Below are 19,429 nucleotides of genomic sequence, written 5' to 3' on the forward strand. Positions count from 1 at the left end.
ACCAAGTCTTCTTCATTGTCACATCTCAGTCTGTTTTCACATTTATCTGACCTAGAACACACTGCACACCCAATCCCCCACACAGAGCACTTCTACTCTCCACCCAAAAAATATTATCTTAGCTCAACTTCGCACTTCAGTAAAACCTTCCTTAACTTTTCCCCAAATAAATTACCTAACTCCTCTTTCACGCCCTCATCTTAACCTATAAAAATTTCTATCACAGCTTCTGCTAACAAGTTGTTTGCATGTCTGTCTCCATCAAAACCCTAAGCTCTGCTTTCGGTACTGGGTTTATGCTTTTCTATCTTTTTTGTCTTTTTCTCAGTTATTTGACATGGTATCTCACACTGAATACCCAAGCGTCTAATGTGGGTTAAATAGCATTCAGAGCCTGACCTGTGGTGGCGCAGTGAATAAAGCGTCCACCTGGAAATGCTGAGGTCGCCAGTTCGAAACCCTGGGCTTGCCTGGTCAAGGCACATTTGGGAGTTGATGCTTCCAGCTCCTCCCCCCCTTCTCTCTCTCTGTCTCTCTCTTCTCTTCTCTCTTTCTCTCTCTCTCTCTCTCTCTCTCTCTCTGTCCCTCTCTCTCCCCCCTCTAAAAATGAATAAATAAAATAAAAAAAGAAAAAACATCTTAAAAAAAATTAAATAGCATTCAGAGCCACAAATGTACAGTCCTGTTGAAATGGTAAAATTTTCTAAGCACTAAGTATTCTGATTTAAAGTTGAGAACTGAATCTCTCTGGGACCTGAGATGAACCCCACTAAACCAGGATCAGGACATAAAATGGGACTTGTAATTGGAGGTCAGGTAGAAACTGAAGCACACCCATGACAGCACAGTGAAAAGGCTCAAGCAGCAATGAAGTGGGAAGAAAGACGGCAAAGAAAGGAAAAGGAAAGAAAGAGAAAATGACTGCCAAGAACAATCAAATGATACTTCTTCCATAAGAGAGTCCTGGAAAGCTGGTATTACATATATATATTTTATATGTATGTATATATAAATTCTCACATGCATTATGTATCATATACCTATATATTATATATACATAATCTCACATATACACACATCACATAATCAATTTGTCCACATATAATATGCCATCAATGAATTTATGACAGATCTCTTAAGTATATAATAGTCATCATAACAAAAATATTAATAAGGCAACTGTGGATATGATGAATACAAAGAAATTTATATTACAAAATGATTTTAACATAATCTGACATAAAAATAACTTTAGCAATATGTCAAATAATACAAAATCATATATAAAATATTGATCAATCATTAGTATTGCTGGACCAATGTTTAAGACCTACACAATTTCAGTACAAAGAACATGGAAAGCTCACTGCAGATCAAGTCTAGCAGACTACCGCAGTACTATTCAACTGAACTGCTTTTTCACTAAACCCTAATGAGATAGGTATAAGTATGAAGAGTAAACAGAAATTTTTGTGCCAGGTTGATATTTTCATATCTATTAAATCTAATAATAATGGGCTTCTCTTGTTTTTATTAAATTGTATAAATTAATTTTATTATTACTTTATGAAAATATCAATCTGCAGTGGATTGAAAGGAAGAGACAGAGGAAGATATATTGTCTAGTCCTTCACCAAGGAGAGTTTGAGAAGCATTGCACTATTAGAGGTTGTATTTTGTTCAAAGAAACCAGCCAGAAGCCCATGCAGTTAGTGACTAATCCTGGTCACACACTAGAAATTGACATGGTCTGACAATTCCATGTAAAAGATCAGACACAACCTGAATTTGGCTGTTTTAAGCTGCTCAGATCATGGAGCACTAGAAGCAGTGTTTTAGGGGTGCAACTTCTTTTATTTATTAGATAAGTTCATTAGGCACTGTTATTTAAGGAGAAATGAAAATGTCCCCATTTTAAGAAAAACAATCTTTTTTATTTGAAATTGATGAATGTAGAGTAAATACTTTCTAGTGTCCACTTTAACCCTGAAATTCTCTCTCTGATTGCATTGTTGGCTTATTGCTGCAAAATGTTGGCTTATTGCTGCAAAATGCTAACTGGATTCATCTGCAGTTTGAAAAGTAGTTTATTTGACACTGGAATCGAGGAAAGAGTTTTCATTAAAACTTATAGTTTGTACTATACACCACATGGTATAAGATTGGAACTCTGAAATGTAAGAAATAATAGATAAGGTATCATCTCAGAAAGAGAAATCATTCCTTGGGGAAGAGTAAAAATGGATGGGTAGGTGGGTGGATGGATGGATGGATGGATGGATGGATGGATGGATGGATGAGGTTAATGATGGAGGGTGGAAAGGAAGAGAGCAATTCCATTTGCCTGGAGAAATAAAGCACACAATTAATAGTATGTGAAATGACAGTAATAAATTAGGCTATAAAAAATTAAAGTTTTATTTGAACAAAGATGAGAAATTAGCAAACTCAAAAGTGACATGATTCTAAGTGAGAGACTGAGATTCAGAACTTCAGTTGCTTTAGATACGGTGACCTCACCACAATTTTAAATACACTGTCCATTATAAGCATAATTACCACCTTATGAAACTCTGATAGATTGAATACTGACCTGGAAATTTAACAATCAAGCATTCTGCAGAAAAAAATAAATGTAAAAGAACCTCTTTGCTTATAACCAACATGGTGCTGATTAGAGAAGTAAAACCTTAGCAATTTTTAAATTGCTAGTGTTAAAATAGAAATTAGCTGAACTAGCAATGAGAAATACAATGCTTCACCTGTCATAAAAACCACTCCTTCTTCTGCCGTGAAGATTGGCTGATGAAGGCCAAGGAGGAAAGCTATGGAATTTGGTTTTGTAAGTTAATAAACTGCTCATCAATAAATAGCTATAATAAATAATATTGTGGTATGTTTCCTAAAATGAATCCAGTTTTATGTTTCCTAAACCATTATTGTCATCAAAAATATAACATCAGGTTTGGGTATATATATGTTCCTTCTAGAAATTGTTTTCAATATGGTTATTACTATTTGTGTAAGTGATGGCATTCTCATGTAAACAATAACTCTTACTCCATATATTTAATACTATTTAAAATTCTAAAATATCTATCTAGTACAAAATAATTCTATCCTTACAAAACAACCTGATTTCTATAATTTACTATTATTTGTTGTTCTCTCATAAATTAAAGCCCTTTCCTTTGAAAAGTGTTTCTTTAATAGATAACTAAATTCCAAAAGGTTAATACCCTTTTGTTCCTGAGTAGTATTACATTGTATGTATGTACTATACATTTCTCATTATCCATTCACCTTTTGAATAACAGTAAGGTTGTGTCCATTTGGGATCTCTTATAAATAAATTAGTTGTAAACACTTTGTACAAAAAGAAAAAAAAATGTTAAGGCTTTTAAAGGAATCACTAAAACATAGTTAAAACCATGTTGGGTAACTTATTCTTCAGTTAGAGCAAAGGAATGTACAACTCCTAAGAGTAAATTTTTCTGAAGCGCATGTATAACTCCATTTTTTGTTAAGATATTGGACATTATTTGCTTTATTATAACAATATATATTTTCTAACGAACCAAATAGTGTACTGTCATGCCCTGGCCGATTGGTTCAGTGGATAGAGCATTGGCCCAGTGTGTGGATGTCCTGGGTTTGATTCCCCATCAGGGCACACAGGAGAAGTGCCTATCTGCTTCTCCACCCCACTCTCACTTCTCTCTCTCTCTCTCTCTCTCTCTCTCTTCCTCTTCTACAGCTATGGCTCAATTGGAGCAAGTTGGCCCCAGGCACTGAGGATGGCTCCATGGCCTCCGATTCAGGTGCTAAGAACAGCTCAGTTGTTGAGCAACAGAGCAACACTCCAGATGGGCAGAGCACTATCCCTAGTCGGCTTGCCAGATGGATCCCAGTTGGGGTGCATATGGGAGTCTTTTTGTCTGCCTTCCCTCCTCTCAAGAAGAAAAAAAAAGAAAGAAATAGTGTACTGTCATATTTCTATTTTTGTAATATTTTACATTTTTCCTGGATTTAATCATTGTCTTTCTTTATTTCCTTTATCTAGACTCTTTCTAAACTCTCCAATATTTAAAACCACTTAAGAGACAGGTTTCCTAAGGTCAAAGATGGCCAGTAATTCTTTGTCCTGGAGTCCTCAATTTTCCTGCTCCAATTCGGGATGACTTTTCTCTAGACCTGAAAATAGCAACTGTTGTGTGATTTTCCTTTACTTTTGGTTTCCATATTGCTACAGGCACATACTAGGTCACTTGGATTCTTAGTTCTTTGTATACAACGCATTTATTTTTCTCATTTAAATTCCTTTAAGATCTGATATTCATGCCTAGAGTTCTAAAATTTCATGATAATATCTTAGGGTTTTTTTCCCATTAATTTGGTACTCACTTAGAATGTGGAACCTCATGTTTTTCAGGTCTGAGACAATATTTTATTATTTTGAGAATTTTTAATGGTTTTATTTATTGATTTTTTTAGAGAGAGGAGAGGACAGAGAGAGGGAGACAAAGGGAGAGGACAGTAACAGGAAGCATCAACTCGTAGTAGTCACCTGATCTATTATAGAATTCTCAATATGAAAGGAATTTATTTTCCTTAAACAGCCATCTCCCTAGCTCCACCTTTTTTCTTTTTTTTTTTCCTACTCGCCCTAGTTGTAGTTCCTAATTGCTTAATATATGTGCCTTGACAGGAGAAACCCAGGGTTTCTAACCAGAGATCTCAGCATTCCAGGTCAACACTTTATCCACTGAACCATCACAGGTCAGGTGAGAATTCTTTTTTAATTTGCTCTGCTCTTTTAATGAAATCACCATCAGTTGGATATTTAGTGATTTACTTGTTATATTTTTTAGGATATTCCCTTAATGTTCAAACCCTTTTATTGATTAATTTTATTTCTTTCAATAGTTTTAAATTTTCACTTGATTGCTCTTATTTCAATTATTCTGACTGTAATAGCACTACATTCTTTTTCATGGATGCACTGTCTTCTCTTCTTTTTTGTTTCTTTTTTTCTGCTCTTTAACAATTTAATTTCTCCAAGCTCCTTTTTACTACTTCATGCTCCTGGATTTGGCCTATTTCTCTCTTATTGAACTATACTCCAAATACTGGGTAATCCTTGGATTTATTTAAGAGTGAGAAAATAAAATACTGAGCAGGAATGCTATGGGCAAAGCCAGTGGGTTTCACTGCAGGGTGAGCAGGCAGGGAGCAGGTCCTTCAAATATCAATGATCCATAGGTCCTTTCTGTAGAACCAGTTCTTCCAAAAACTGGCTTTCACTAATTTCCTGTGCTGGGCTTATAGGCCTGTCTGCCAGTGCTATTGGAGATACTCAGCTGGGGATGGTGGTCCTACATCTAAATCACTCTAGTATGATGCCTCCATAGACTAAATCTCATCTCTGACTAAAGAAAAGGGGAAGGGGCTTGAATATTACATTCTATTTAGACTTTTTTTAAAATTACTGTTTTTGTCTTATATTTCATTTCCAGTTTCTCTCCAGTATCTAATATTACCAATTCCTATCTTTTTCCGGGTTCTAAACAGTAAATTTGTTGGAACCTCCCTCTGTATGCACTACGTATTCAACTCTTTCTGCTCTAGTAATCCTTCCTTCTGTGGACAAAAAAGGGGCCACATGCTGAACCTGACAAGGTCAGGCAAAGCCTGCATGGTGGCCTTACAGACTCAGGGACCTAAAGCAACCACACAGGATAGTCTGAAATTGAAACTTTTTAACTAAAGGCGGTTTATGGTGGGTAGTCATACACTGGGGAGTTATTCTCTATCAGACCTAAGGTCAATGCTTGCTTTGAAGCCTGTCTGTTGCCTTTTGCATCTACAATAATGTACCTAATAAGATGCCTTTGAAATGTAGGAGTAATCTTTTTTTCTGCCCCCTTAGGACAGGGATCCTACCAGAGCAGGAACCAACAAACCCCTTCATTTTTATTATCATGTTAATTAACACACCTATATTATGCCTCCCTTTGAAAAAAAAAGTTTCAGTATATACATTTCTACTTTTTATCAATCCCAGAGATCCCTCCTCAGCTCTGCTTTCTCTCACATCCCAAATATATCACCAATCGATTTTATGTAAACCCCTTACGTCTTTCCCTTTGACTGTAATGTATAAAATGAGTGGTGAATCCGCTATTTCCCAGAGCACTTTGTTAATCTGATGAGACTCGACTAACTGGCAATTGTCAACAGTTTGGCTCAAATAAACTCATAAAGATCTTACAGGTTTGAAAGTTTTGGGGTTTTTGTTTGTTTGTTTGTTTGTTTGTTTTTCTACTATGACACTTTAAATGTATACTGTATTACCCAAAAGTTTAATACATTTCCAACACACTATCTCTTTTCCACTTCTCTTTCTTTATGTGTTTCTATCCTTTTTATTCCTTTAGTTTCAGTGACTTGTTCAGTAGAGAGCAGAGTCAAGCACATCTGCTTAAGTTGCCCTGTTTAACTAGAATCTCAAGATCTTTTTTTCTATGTTTAAAAAGATACTACATCTAATTAAATATGTTGTCCAAATTTCATCACAGAAAAGAATCATATTAGTCATGTTATTCAGTCACCTTCCTGGTCTAAAATAAGAATTTGTATTATTTGAGGAGAGTGGGGTTCCATAAGCTTTAAGCCAGAAATACAAACAAACAATAAGTGGCACATTTTTTACAAATAACTCAACTATCTCAAATGATTCTTAGTATTTATTTAGTAATGGGGATAGGAGGGGAACCACAACAGAGCTGTTCTCCTCTATGTGTTTACTTTCTATAATTCAGTAGACCAAACTTATTAATCCCCTATAAAATACAAAGCATTATTCCATCTCCTGGGCATCTATCAGAAACTTCCCTGCTAGTTCTCCCTAGTAAAATGACAATTCCACATAATACCTGTTGAACTCATCGAAGAAAGGGCATCTAAGATGGGGCAAGAAGACATGACTATGACATAAAGCATTAAGAGTGTCTTTCTTTACCACTTATCCTGCATCTATCTTCCATATCCCCTTAAAGAAAACTCATACACTGTGCCAAAATAACCCAGCTGGGCTTATTATAGCACAATAACAACCAAACAAAAGTTTTAAAAAAAACCCTCTAGTTTTTTTTTTGTTTTTTTTTTTTTGTTTTTTTTCCTTCTGAAGTTTGAAACGGGGAGGCAGTCAGGCAGACTCCCGCATGCGCCCGACTGGGATCCATCGGGCACGCCCACCAGGAAGCGATGCTCTGCCCATCTTGGGGCATCGCTCTGCTGCAATCAGAGCCATTCTAGCGCCTGAGGTAGAGGCCACAGAGCCTTCCTCAGTGCCTGGGCAAACTTTGCTCCAATGGAGCCTTGGCTGCGGGAGGGGAAAAGAGAGACAGAGAGGAAGGAGAGGGGAAGGGGTGGAGAAGCAGATAGGCGCTTCTCCTGTGTGCCCTGGCCAGAAATCGAACCCGGGACTCCCATACACCAGGTCAATGCTCTACCACTGAGCCAACCGGCCAGGGCCAAAACCCTCTAGCTTTATAACACAAAGAAATATTTGACATTGGATTTCAATCAAGGTTTGAACCTACTTCTTGCATATCACTCTCCACAAAAAAATTGTAATAAAACTAATTGACAATTCACCATGATCCTGTTTAGTTTCCAGTTAAAGTCAATAAAAAAATAAATGCAAAGACCATTGAAGGTCAATATTGTTTCCACAGAAATTTCCCTTCTTTAAAATTGAAAGCTTTTATAGGTCAAACTCAAAAATAATGATAAAGGGAAAAGAAAGAAAAACAGATATGCAAGTCTCTCATAAAAACTTAAGGTTTGAGTTGACCACAGTAGAAGACATGTGAGGTTTACATTGGTCAAAAACATATTATGAGTTCAATATATGGCTTCCCTATCAGAAAAGGTGAGGCAGCTTTGAGCAGAATACACAGAAGCATGGTAGGTCTTCAGCTAATCAAAGCATAGCTTTCCAAATTTTCAACTGAAAAAGGCTGCCATTTTTTTTTCATTTTGGGTATCTGACATTTTCAGAAAATCATCCAGATACCCAATGAACTTAACAAATATTTTTAATTATAATGGACACTTAGGCAGCATTAAATGACTTAATTTGTGAAAATTTCAATTTTCAATAAAAAACAGCTAAAGAAATAATTGGTAAAATCTAAACTTGATTTCTAAATATAGGACCAGGTATAAACCATCCCATGAATATAAAATCAATTTTTAAAAGCACAAGGAATAAGAACAGGAATCACCTTTCCCATTACATTTATATACCTCCCCTAACATTTATAATACAGGTCTACATTTTTTAAAATGCTATCAAAATTGACTTGCTAATGAGAACGGCTCAACATACTAACAAAGCAGCTCTTCAAATGTAGATCAGATAATGAGAAATTAAGCACTTAGTTTTTATGTTGTAGAAATCACAGTGGTACCTTGAGATATGAGCAGACCAATATATGAATTTTTAAGGTACGAGCTGCAACTCTGTCTGTATTTTTGTTTAAGATCCCAGCAAAATTCCAAGATACAAGTTGTGATTCAGGAAGCTGCCACTAGTTGTCACGTTGGCACACGGGTCCAGTATCAGCAGCACAACACCAGCATCTCATTCTTTCTCACGTGTTACCTGTAGAATCAATTCGAATCTCGTGCACTGTAATCATTCTTGCATCATTTTTGCATTTTTTACTAACGTTTTTTGTGTGCTATCATGGGGCCGAAGAAAGTGAGTGTAAAGGACAGTGGTGGGAAGAAGAAGAGAATGATGTCAATAGAAGTAAAGCAAGAAATAATAGAAAAACATGCATGTGGTGTACGAGTGATTGAACTGGCAAGGCTGTACGAGTGCAATACATCTACAATTTGTACCATCCTTAAACAAAAGGATGCTATCAAAAGCTCAAATCCAGTGAAAGGAACTACAATTAGTCCCAATTAAGAACAAATATACATGAATAAATAGAGAAGCTTCTGCTGGTGTGGGTGAAAGAGAAAGAGCTGGCAGGAGATACACTGATGGAGACTGTAATATGCGAAAAGGCAAGTATTATTTATGGTGTCTTGAAGAAGAAAGAACCATCAACCTCAAAAGAGGCAGCAGAAGATATGTTTAAGGCAAGTCATGGCTGGTTTGAAAATTTCAAGAAGAGATCTGGCATCCACTCAGTGATGAGGCATGGTGAAGCCGTGAGTGCTGACGTTAAGGCAGCTGAGCAGTACATCACACATTTTGCTGAGCTTATCACAAAGAAAGGCTACATCCCCCAACAAGTGTTCAACTGTGACGAAACAGGATTGTTTTGGAAAAAAATGCCCCGGAGGACTTTTATCACAGTAGAGGAGAAGAAGCTGCCAGGCCATAAACCCATAAAGGACTGTCTGACCCTTGCATTGTGTGCAAATGCTAGCGGTGACTGTAAAGTAAAGCCACTGCTAGTGTATCATTCCAAAAATCCTCAAGCCTTTAAGACACATAACATTGTTTAAAAAATCTGCAGGTTATGTGGCACGCCAATGCTAGGTCATGAGTTACACGGCAGTTTCTATTGAATGGGTAAATCTCGTCTTTGGTCCTGCAGTGAAGAAATATCTTCAAGAAAATAAACTCCTGATGAAAGCATTACTAATCCTTAAATATGCTCCAGCCCACCCACCTGGTCTTGAAGATGACATTCTCGATGAGTTCAAATTCGTGAAAGTCCTCTACCTCCCACGCAACACGACTTCAGTCTTGCAACCTATGGATCAGCAGGTCATTTCCAACTTTAAAAAGCTTTACACAGCCTGACCAGGCAGTGGTGCAGTGGATAGAGCGTTGGACTGGGATGTGGAGGACCCAGGTTCGAGACCCTGAGGTAGCCAGCTTGGGTGTGAGCTCATCTGGTTTGAGCAAACTCACCAGCTTGGACCCATGGTTGCTGGCTCGAGCAAGGGGTTACTCGGTCTGCTGAAGGCCTGTGGTCAAGGCACATATGAGAGAGCAATCAATGAACAACTAAGGTTTCGCAACGAAAAACTGATGATTGATATTTCTCATCTCTCTTCGTTCCTGTCTTTCTGTCCCTATCTAGTCCTCCTCTGACTCTCTCTGTCTCTGTAAAAAAAAAGAAAAGAAAAGAAAAAAAAAGCTTTACACAAAGCATTTATTCTGCCGCTGCTTTGAGATGACTGAGAATACAAATCTAACCTTTCGAGAGTTTTGGAAAGATCACTACAACATCGTGATATGTTTACGCATTATTGACTTGGCATGGCAAGAGGTTACAAGAAGAACCTTGAAGTTTTTCGGCATGGAAAAAGTTATGGCCTGATGTTGTTGCAGACAGGGACTTTGAAGGATTCGAAACAGAGACCAAGACCGAGGTAGAAGCGTTGGAAGAGATTGTGTCCCCCGGAAAGTCGATGGGTCTGGAGGTAGATGAGGGTGACATAAACAAGCTCGTGGAGGAACATGAGGAGGAACTCTCAACTGAGGAGTTGAAGGAACTACAGTTGATGCAATATACAGATCTTCTGCAAGAGATTAGTAGTGAGGAGGAGGTAGAGTCAGAGAAAGTGATTTCTACAAGTGAAATTAAAGACATGCTGGCAATGTGGGAGAAGCTTTCAAGTTTCATTGAAAAGAAACACCCAGAAAAAGCTTCAACTGGTCCTGCTTTAGCACTTTTTAATGACACTTCTTTGTCACATTTTCATAACATTTTAAAAGGCAGGCCAAAGCAAACCTCTTTGGATAGATTTTTTTTTTTCAAAAGTCCTGCAAGTGAAAGTGCCAAAAGTGCAGCCAAAAAGGCAAAAACAGGTGATGATTCAATGAAAAATATGTAATGTTAAGCTTAGGTTAAGTTTAGAGTTAAGGAAGTATATTTTTTTACAATTAAGTTTTTGTGGTTTCATTTTAAGTAAAGAAAGTGCAGTTTTAGTTTTGTTTAAAGAAAATGCAGTTTTAATTTACATTTAGTATTAAGAAAGTGCAGTTTTAGTTTACGTGTCTACAGTGCCTGCATCCCTTCCTCTCTCCCTCCTCCTCCACCATTCACCTCTGTTAGCCGCACTCATCTGTCTCCAAGGTAAGATTACAGTACTAAATAACACTTTTTTCTTTTATTTCATATATTTTGTTATGCATTGGTAAAGTATACATGTGTGTTTCTTATTTAAAAACATGTCTTTTTTCACCATTTAGGATGGTTTGGGGATATTTCACAGGGCTGGAATGAATTAAATCTATTTCAGTTATTTTCAATGGGAGAAATTTGTTTGATATATGAGTTGACTGACTTACGAGCTCAATTACAGAATGAATTAAACTTGTATCTCAAGGTACCACTGTAAATGGAAACAAGATATGACACCTTCTCAAAAATAAAAAAGAACATTAAGTATATGCTAAACAATGAATCAAACATTTATTTATTTATTTTTAATAATTTTATTTTTTTAATGGGGCGACATCAATAAATCAGGATACATATATTCAAAGATAACATATCCAGGTTATCTTGTCATTCAATTATGTTGCATACCCATCACCCAAAGACAGATTGTCCTCTGTCACCTTCTATCTAGTTTTCTTTGTGCCCCTCCCCCTCCCCCTTTCCCTCTCCCTCTCCCCCCTCCCCCCCCCCCCGTAACCAACACACTCTTATCAATGTCTCTTAGTCTCACTTTTATGTCCCACCTACATATAGAATAATGCAGTTCCTGTTTTTTTCTGATTTACTTATTTCACTCCGTATAATATTATCAAGTTCCCACCATTTTGCTATAAATGATCCGATGTCATCATTTCTTATGGCTGAGTAGTATTCCATAGTGTATATGTGCCACATCTTCTTTATCCAGTCATCTATTGACGGGCTTTTTGGTTGTGAAACAAACATTTAAACCAGTAGTTCCTAATAACATTATAAGATTTTTACTTACTGATTCTGGAGAAAATGCTTATAACTATGATTTAACAATATATTTTTCACTGACTACAAATTTATTTGTACTTTATAGGCATTTAAAGTATTTTTTATTAAATTTATTGGGGTGATATTGGTTAATAGATTATAGTATTTTAATCTAATGCCAATCTTAAAGAGATGTTCAACAATTAAATATTTATAGCTGCCTAGAATATAATAGGGGCTGAAGGTGGTTCTTTAAATTTAATGATTTACTAAAGAAATAATTTGACTTACAAGTTGCTGTTTCGTAGTGAAAACAGTAGTATATGTACAACTACTTTAACTGGTTCTTTTCCTTGAAGATCTAGAGCAGGGGTCCCCAAACTACAGCCCACTGGCCGCATGCAGCCCCCTGAGGCCATTTATCTGTCCCTGCCGCACTTCTGGAAGGGGCACCTCTTTCATTGGTGGTCAGTGAGTACAAGAAGCGCGGCGTCGCTCACGTACAGTACTACTTCCGTTTTGTTTTCTTACTTTAAAATAAGATATGTGCAGTGTGCATAGGGATTTTTCACAGTTTTTTTTTATAGTCCGGCCCTCCAATGGTCTGAGGGACAGTGAACTGGCCCCCTGTGTAAAAAGTTTGGGGACCCCTGATCTAGAGCATGTTTTTACATTATCCCTAACAATACTCATTCTACTGTACAAAATTTGTCCATAAATCCTTCTGTAACACTGTTAATGAGATCTTTGAGATCAGGAAAATATTAAGCATCTTGGTGTCTCAAACACCTGATTTAGACTATAAAAGCTACAACAGAAATGAATAATGACACAGACTCATAGGCAATCTAGGGTGATGTTGCTTTTATTTCTATATTTAAACAATGGGCTATCTTAAGTCCCTTTGGTAATGGTCTAAGGCATAAATAAAAAATAGTTTACCCTCAAATAATTTTAATCAAGTGGAGGTTGTAGCCTAGAGCACTTTGTAAGAAAGGATTCTCATAATGATTTTGGGTATAGTAGCATGATTTGCAATATACTGTGGATACAGAAAGAGGGTTAATCAAGTATAGTCAATATTCTAAACTTAGGTTTAAATTTTTGATGGTCTTAAGTATGTAAAGCAGAAGACCCTTGTGAAATGACATAATTGAAATTCTTTTGATCAGGATAAGCAATAGTACACTTATGAATGTTAACTTTTTCTTTTAAATTTGTACACACATTTGCTATAATACCAGGCAAAGATGATTTTGCACAAATATCTCATTCATATATGTCATCAATAAAGTGTCTGCAATAAAACTAATAAACACAGAGAAGGGAAGAGAGAAAGACTCTCAAATCCTTCAAACATCAATTACTAGTGATTAATTATATAAACCACAAAAATAAATTAAAAATATTTCTGAAAGAAATATTTAAAACAATTACTATAAAAATATGCATTTTTAAAACTTCTTAACCATGAATCTACACTTAGTGAAATAATGTAAAATTGTATAAAAATATTATTTAATGATTGAATTAAATCTCTAAAAATGAATAATTTACTTGTCAAATGCTTTTTAAATATAGTTAATCATTATTAAATAATTAAATATGTAGAGCTTTATATATTAATTGAAGATAATTATAATTTTCAGTAGCAAATAATTTAGTAATTTTTAAAGTAAAATAAATAATGAGTATAATTGCACTGAAACAATTACAGTTATTTTATATACTTATTCTCTTCCAAAAATACATTTTATCATTTTCTTAGAAAACAGAACTATGTTAAGACAAATCTCTACAATATGACCATACTCATTTTTGATGGCAAGAAAAAAATTTCAAACTAGAAATAGGTGATAACAAATAACATAGTTCTAAACAAACTAAAACCAAAAGTGTTTTTTTAAATGTACATAATGCTTTAAAATTTGGATATCAAAATATCAAATAACAGCCTTGGCTGGTTGACTGAGTGATAGAGCATCAGCCTGGCATGTGGATGTCCTGGGTTCAATTCCGAGTCAAGGCACACAACGAAAGTGACCATCTGCTTCTCCACCCTTCTCCCTGACACTTCTCCCTCTCCTTTCTCTGTCTCTGTCTTCTCCTCCTGCAGCCATGGTTCAATTGGTTTGAGTGCATTTGCCCTGAGGATGGCTCCAGTTGAGCCTCAGCCTCAGGTGCTAAAAATGCTCAGTTGTGAGCATGGCCCCAGATAGGCAGAGCATTGTTACAAAGAGGTCTTGCTGGGTGGATCCAGTTGGGGCACATGTGGGAGTCTATCTCTCTATGTCCCCTCCTCTCACTTAGAAAAGAAGGGAAAAAAGCTTATTAGTTCTTTGAATTTTTTTAAGTGAGAAGAGGGGAGAGAGAGAAAACAAACAAACAAAAAAAACACAATAAGTTATTAGTTATTTGATGTTTTATTTATCTAATTGTTAAAGCCACATGCTGGGCCAATGCTCCACCACTCAGACTACCAACCAAGGCTGGGTTTTTTTTTAAAGAGCATAAATATTTGATAAAAAGTCCCTTCTTCTCACTACCCCTTCTAAATAATCAAGATATGAAAGCATATAATACATCTACAAATTGACAGTATACTGGTTTTCAACTTCTAATTCTAAAATTATCATACATTTCCTCTCTTTCTACTGTTACCACATTAGTCTAGGTTCTAATCAACTTCAGAAGTGAATATCCAAAGAACAATTTAGCTATGTAACTGTATGGCTTTAAATCTACTTCTAGGTTAACTGTCTTACATGACATGACTTACTATATAGCATCATAAACAACCTCCCCATTCTAAATACACACAACCGTCCTTGTTTCCTATCTAATCAGGCCCAATTTCCTCCTTGAACTCTACCCCCCTGCTGATGCAATCAATCCCATTTGGCTTTACATGCCTTTATCAATCACTAAAGGTTCAAAAAAAAAAAAAGCAAAAAACAAGATCTCCTGACTCATAGGCCAACTCTCATACCAAAGATAAATCTGATAGCCTAGATTAAATCCTGGGCAAGATAAACACAAGAATGCTATAAGGGGACCTAGCTTATACCCTTAGCCTAGTCATCTCTTCCTATCTTTAACCCAACAATGTTTTAACACTGTTAAACATACTAAAAACTATGTTCACTATAAGAGGGTAGGTTAATGTACATAATTGATATGGTCACTTTGATTCTGGATTTGTTTTTGAAACCTATAATGGCTTGGTTGATTCTAAAGCATGCGTCACCTGATTACTTGACTCATTGCATTGTGTTATTTTAAAGGGCAAAAAAAAAGCATTGGTTAAAAGAAAAAGTCAAGAGAAAAAAAAATCACTCTTCTATGCAATTTAGCTTGCCTACAAGTTTTCTTTTTTCATCTCTGATGACATCAGAACCAACAACAAAAAGACATTTTAGAGAAAGGGAAACCAGAAGACAGTTATCTTGACAACTCAACCTCAGGAAATGGTTTTGCTTCATCTAATTAATCAATTTTACAACTGGAAAATGATCAAGAACAATAGAAAGACAAGGATGGAGTTCATACCAACAATAAATGCCAGGCACCGATTAGAAGGAACTAAGTATGTGTCAGTGCAGAAAAGTTCCTCCTGAGTATTATTTCTGAGAAAGCAAGTTGGAGAACAGTGTATGCAGCAGAATCCCCTCACTTATCTAATTGTTAAAGTATACATTTTTATTATATGATGATTATATAGAAATAGAAAATATAGACAGAATATACACAAGAAACTTTTACGCTGGAGTAAATGACAAACTCTTATTTCCACACTAACGTGCCTTGATATGAATTATATTCAGTAAAAGCATGTTTTTTTTAAAAAAGCACAAAAGTCGGCATGGTGAATACACAATGCAATATACAGATGATGTATCATAGAACTGTACACCTGAAACCTATATAATTTTATTAACCAATGTCACCTCAATAAATTCAATAAAAAAATAATCTTTTTTTTAAAGAGCACAAAAGTGCTGAAAGACATGCTGCTGGTTGTCTTAAGTGCTTTATGTTATGGTCACACTTTAAAATGATCTCTAATATTCCAACCACAGGTTAAGAAATTGACAGAAAATATTCCTACCTTACTTCAAAAGAAAAGGTAAAAAGAATGCTAGGTGTTTAACATTCAAATAATGGATGGGTTTTACTCATCCAAGGAGAAGACACTACTTCATTTCTAGAGTTTCAAGCCTCAGATTTTATTGGTGCATAGTTTTTGTTTGTATGATTGGCTTTGGTTGTTTTTATTTTTGGGCTGTGCCAAATAAATGATCCTGAAGTTAATGGATCAAAAATACAAACAGCGGCCCTGGCCAGTTGGCTCAGCAGTAGAGCACTGGCCCAGCATGTGTAAGTCCTGGGTTTGATTCCCAGCCAGGGCACACAGGAGAAGAGCCCATCCACTTCTTCACCTTTCCCCCTTTCCTTTCTCTCTATCTCTCTCTTCCTCCCACAGCCAAGGCTCCATTTTGGAGCATAGTTGGCCTGGGCACTGAGGAGGGCTCCATGGCCTCCCCCTCAGGCTGAGCATCCCCCCTGGTGGGCATGCCAGATGGATTCTGGTCAGGAGTATGCGGAAGTCTGTTTGTCTGCTTCCCCCCTCTCCCCACTTCTCACTTCGGAAAAACACCAACAGGAAAGGCATCTCACAGATAGATGGGTACATAAACATTAAGAATTATATATGATATTTACTTAGATCTAAAAAAGAATCCCTAAAATAGAGTTAACATGTGTGGACAGTAGCATGTTAGATTTCTACCTTCATTACTTAGAGACATTGCTTTTTTTTATCACATTGCTTTTGTATTAAATATAAAAATACTTATGCCTCTAATATCTTCTCTCATCATCACCTAATACCATCATAAACTAAATTATATGATTAACGGCATGGCAAAAATGGCTTCAGTATGGTTTATAAGCCAAATAGTATGCCATTAAAATAAAATTACACCGTTCACAGGCAGGGTAAATCTACTTGGACATAGGTTTTAGAGAAGGCATAATCACCAACCAACATGTGGAACAACTGTTGAGTTCCTACAGCATTTCAAACTACCTAAGGATTTCAAGGTGCTCAACTAAATAAATTATTCTTTCAATTGACTGTGCTATTCACAATGAACATCTCTTGAAGCAAGTTATCAAATTAGGGAAGGAAATTGTTCTCGAATAATGGAAGAACACTGAGGGCTTAGAGAACTCATGAAGCTATATGGAATTATGTCAAGTCTGATTAAGGCATAGGATTTTAAAATAATAATTATATAAACAAGCCAATGGTATTTAATCAGTTTCAGTCTTTCTTGCTTAAATAATTAAAAATCAAAATAAGAAACAATTGGTATACATCTGCAACTCAATGCAAAATGATACTGATTGGGGATAAGGCCCTTTTGCCATGTACCATAAAACAGGGTGTGAGTTTACCTATTCTCAAGATCTACAGACACTTGATAAAAACAAATAATTAGGAAATATGCTGAAAAATGAAAAGCAGTAACAACAAACAAACAAACAAACAAAAAAAGATTTTCAACAAAAGGTGAAAATTGAAATCTACCTGAGAGAAAAATGACTTTTTCAAGACACTCTGTATAAAAAATAAATAAAAAGATAGAGAAGCTTTAAGGTTTTATGTTTTCTGAAGTGTTGTCAATTTCATATATGATTGATGTGAAATGACAATATAATTAGAATGCTCAGGTATTTTCTAAACCAAAGTAAGTTTCTGAATGTTTATTACTCACACTATTAAGTACTCCACATAACCTTCATTGAATATTCTAGTTGGGGATCTATATTCTCCTTAGCTTTGTTTTTTTATGCCAGATCAGGAGCTAAATATCATGCTCCTACCTGACTACTACAAAGAACTTCCTCCCCTGAACCTGAAATAATTAACTGACACCCAAGTGAGAACTCTGGAGAGGTGGATTCTTTGTTCCTAAGCCATAAGCTGGCATCCAGTTTGGATTCTGTCACAATTTGCAATACCACTAACTTAGCAATTCAGGCTGGACCCTGAGCCAGACAACTGGAACTGCCGACGGGCCAAGGGATACATCTTTTTCTATTATGTAGATATTTGTTTACAAGGAATCATTTATGCCAGTTTTTATAAATTTCCAAGCATCACAAAATTAACAATAAAACATTTAAAGGAAATAAGGCTTAACCATAGTTAGACTTTGTAGGGTTTGGCTGATTGCAAAAGCAATGCATGTTGACACCATTATGGTACTACCAAAGCAAATACATAAGTGGTGTTGTCTTTGCTTGCAATAATAGGAGTATAATGTCTTGTGTCTGAAGGACTAGTCTTTCTCCATGACAAAAATGAGTCAGGGTCTTGAAAATGTTCATAGGAGGATTGTGAGAAGAAACTGGATGCTGTATTCAAATACCAGAAACATGAAACATCACAGGAAAGGAAATGCTGGTTTCCTCTGCAGTCTCCACAAGAAAAATGAATGGGCAGAAGATGAAGCTGCATTTCATTTCCTGCAAAAGAGTTATCTGAAAGACAAAGCTGTCCAGACAGTGAAAGGGGTTCAAATTTCCTCGATAGACATATGAAGGCTAGCTGGCACTGCCTTATCCTGTTTGATCCTGAAGGTCTAGGTTTCAGGACCATGGTCAAGGCAACATCTGGATTCCTAAGGTAATAATGATACAATAGTGCTAATTCTCTCAACAACTCCTTTTTTACATTAGAAATGAAATTCATAAACAATATAATCTAACTACTCACATATATTGTTTCAATCAGTAAAATGTACTAACTGTAATATAAAATGATGTTACAGTCTAAAATTTGTTTGTACTAAAATAATAATAGAACAGTGCATGAATAAATGCTTAAGCCAGACTTCACAAGAAGGCCATGAAAATAATGAGAGGACAGCTACAACTGCCAATGGACACAATGTGTCCTATCAGTTATTCAAGAACCAAAAGCAGCTTAGCCATAAGCATTATGATTTGTTACAATAGTGAATATTGCTCAATAAAATATAGAACACAATCAAGTGTCTTCTCAATTTGCATAGTAGGTGCATTTCTAAAAAATTCCCAAGCACATTCTTCAACCTCTCCTCCCGCTTGGTTATAAAGGGATTGCCTCTTATACATGGGGGAAAAAACATTTTAATGTACAACAGAGTTAGTTTCCAAACTCAGAAAATTATACAGGTTTTTCATTTACAGAAATATCTTCAAGAAAATTCAACAGGCTTGCAGGATGAGAGACAATTGTGCATTACAGGAAGCCAAACAGCTCTAGTCCCCAATCATGACCAGCCAGTGGCACCAACTCAACTACAGCGACACAGATATGACATGATCGTGTTTCCACAGTGCCCCTGTGGGATCCTGTTTTTGCTCACTGTTAACTTTATGTGTTAATTGACTGGGCTACATATCTGTGAGGGGGTTTCTGGAAGAGAATAGCATTT

The 19,429-nt window shown here is 36.0% G+C and overlaps 1 protein-coding gene across 1 annotated transcript in view; it reads right to left on the reverse strand.

The window, feature by feature from the left end:
• The window catches only part of GPC6 (glypican 6), a 1,376,210-nt gene that overhangs the window by 1,279,474 nt on the left and 77,307 nt on the right, over window positions 1-19,429 (reverse strand). The window lies entirely within an intron of this gene.

This window comes from Saccopteryx bilineata, chromosome 6 (assembly GCF_036850765.1).
Source record: "Saccopteryx bilineata isolate mSacBil1 chromosome 6, mSacBil1_pri_phased_curated, whole genome shotgun sequence".
Taxonomy (NCBI): Eukaryota; Metazoa; Chordata; class Mammalia; order Chiroptera; family Emballonuridae; genus Saccopteryx; species Saccopteryx bilineata.